This window comes from Molossus molossus, unplaced genomic scaffold (assembly GCF_014108415.1).
Source record: "Molossus molossus isolate mMolMol1 unplaced genomic scaffold, mMolMol1.p scaffold_m16_p_2, whole genome shotgun sequence".
Classification (NCBI taxonomy): domain Eukaryota; kingdom Metazoa; phylum Chordata; class Mammalia; order Chiroptera; family Molossidae; genus Molossus; species Molossus molossus.
In genome coordinates this window covers 12703724-12706817 of record NW_023425355.1, presented here as the reverse complement: position 1 = coordinate 12706817, position 3094 = coordinate 12703724, and positions in this window count along the sequence as shown.

Below are 3094 nucleotides of genomic sequence, written 5' to 3'. Positions count from 1 at the left end.
AACAATTGGCCACTTGTATATCCTCTTTGGAAAATTTTCTATCAAGTTTTCTGCCCATTTTATTTTGTTTGTTTTTTAATTGAATTTAGTTGGGTACAGGTTTCAAGTGTACAACTTGATAAAACATCTGCACACTGCATTGTGTGCCCATCACCCCAAGCAAAGTCTGTTTCATCCCCATTTCCACCTCTTCACCCACCTCCACCTATCCTCCATCCCCCTTTCTCTTGGGCTATTACCACACTGTTGTCTCTGTCTACATGTTATATATACTAGGTGTCTCAAAAAAACGTATACAGGGTGTCTGTGGATTCTATTACATTTTGAAAATAAAATTTTCAGTGTTTATTTTAATAAACACTGGCTTTATAATGATTCAGAGTTGTGTATACATTTTTGGGATATCATATGTATATGTTTGCTTTGTGGTGTTTTTTTGTTTGTTTTTTGCTTAATCCCTTCACCTTTTTCATCCAGTCTCCCTATCCCACTTCCCTCTGAGGTTCGTGAGTCTGTTCCATGTTTCCATGCCTCTGCTTCTATTTTATTCATAAGTTTATTTTATTCATTAGATTCCATATATAAGAGAGATCATGTAATACTTATTTTTCTCTGACTGCCTTAATTCACTTAGTATAATACTCTCCGGTCCATCTGATACCATCGTAATAAACCTAGTCATTTTATTGCTTTTAGATAATGAGGAAGGGAAAGGGAGAGAGATGGAAACATCAATGAGAGAGAACATCGACTGGCCGCCTCCTGCATGCCCCCCCACTGGGGATCTGGCCCACAACCTTGGCATGTGTCCTGACCGGGAATCGAACCAGCGACCTCCTGGTGCATTGATCAATGCTCAACCACTGAGCCACACTGGCCGGGCTAAACCTAGTTAGTAATAACAGGAAAGGAGCTAAGAGAAGACCACATAGTACAGGCATGCTATTTGTGTGGCTTTGACATGAAGTTTTAGTTTAACACTCCCCACATAGCTACCAGCCCATTTCCCACTGATCACTGGCAAAAGTACTAGACAGGTGGAGAATAGATGCATGCCCAGTAAAGTCTGGGTGAAATAGGGAAGGTACTTGTCTGTCAGTCACACCTGGAAACAGGTCATTGGCCAGAGTAGGTGTGGCCACTACAAGCAAGGGAAGATTTGAGATATTTAATCTCCTAAACAAAGGAGTTCACTCTCCTGCTCTTGTGCTCTGGCTTCTCAGGGGCTTTCAGGCTCCTATGCTCTTGCATTCTTCCACATGGCCCACAGCCATGTGGAACTCACACAACGAACTAATGAACTGCAACTAACTTAATGCTGTACTGGACCCAAATCCACCATGGAACAGAAACTCTGGAGGCTAACTTTGCTTCTGGCTCTACTAAATCCCCAGCTGCACATCTTCCAAGACTGTATTAAGGAAAATAAACTTTTGAAACCCAGGGATGTAATTCCATGAAAATAAAGCTTTCTGCCACATGTTATCCTCACATGGGGGCATCCAGAAATGCTTATTCCAGCAATACCCCGTGAATCCCACTTCCACTAACTAAGAAGAAAGGCCATCCATGCATTTCACTTACAACACATTCATGCTGTTGCAAAAGGTAAGATTTCTTTTTCTTTTTTTAATAGCTAAGTGGTATTCCATTGTATACATGTACCACCACTTTTATATCCACTAGTCAACTGATGGGCACTTGGACTATTTCCAGATCTTGGCCCTTGTCAATCATGCTGCTATTAACATAGCAATGCATATAATCATTCAAATTAGTTTTTCAGGATTCTTAGGATATATTCCCAGAAATGGAATCATGGGTGGGTCAAAAGGCAGTTCCATTGTTAATTTTGTAAAGAAACTCCATACTGTTTTCCACAGTGTCTGCACCAGTCGGTATTCCCACCAACAGTGCATGAGGGTTCCTTTTTCTCCACATCTTTGCCAGCACTTGTTGTATGTTGATTTATTGATGACAGCCATCTTGACAGGTATAAGGTAATATCTCATTGTTTTAATTTGCATTTCTCTGATGATTAGTGACATTGAGCATTTTTCATATGTCTATTGGCCATGTCCTCCTTAAAGAAGTATCTATTCAGGTCCTCTGCCCATTTTTTAATTGGGTTGTTTGTCTTCCTGTTGTTGAGCTGTATAAGTTCCTTAACATATTTTGGAAATTAACTCCTTATCAGATATGTGATTGGCAAATATGTTCTTTGTTTCTTTTTTTTGCTTACTTGTCTGAGTCCCTCATATTTTGTGTTTATTTAATTCAATTAATTTCTTTATTTTTCTTTATTTTTTATTGAACTTATTGGAGTGATATTGGTTCACAAACCATGCAGGTTTCAAGTGTACAACTCAATAAAACATCTGCACACTGCATTGTGCGCCCATCGCCGCAAAGAAAGTATCTTTCAGTCCCCATTTCTTTCCCCTTTGTCCACACGGATATTAATCCCTTATCTGATACATGGTTTGGAAATATTTTCTTCCATTCTATAGTTTACCTTTTCATTTGGTTGTTTCTTTCACTGTACATTTTTAGTTTGGTGCAGTTCCACTGTTTATTTTTGCTTTGGGTACCTGTGTTTTTAGTGTAATATTCAAAAACTCTGACAACACCAGTGTCCAGGAGGTTTCCCCTGTGATTCCTTCCAGGAGTTTTATAGTTTCAGGTCTTAAATTTTAGTGTTTAATCCATTTAGAGTTAATTTTTGTGAGTAATGTAAACAGGGTTGAGTTTCATTTTTTCATGTTAAAAATCTGTTTTCGTAAAACATGTATTGAAGAGATAATCGATTCTTCATTGAGTATTTTTGAAAGTCTGGGGAAACAATTTGCTCACCCCACTTTTCCTTTCCCTATGACAAGGACTCTTTCTGGCTGGGAAGTTTCCTTTTGGTGCTGAGCAATGCCTCCTTGGGGATCAGACAAGATAAGCAAAATTAAGCTGTTTTCCTTCCTTTCTTTTTCTCTGTGGTTATTCTCAAGTTTTTGTTTGTTTGTTTGTGTTCTTGTTCTACTATGTTGCTGAAGTTACTTAATGAGACTCCAAAGCTCTTCCAGAGCTGCTTTTGTTCATGGAT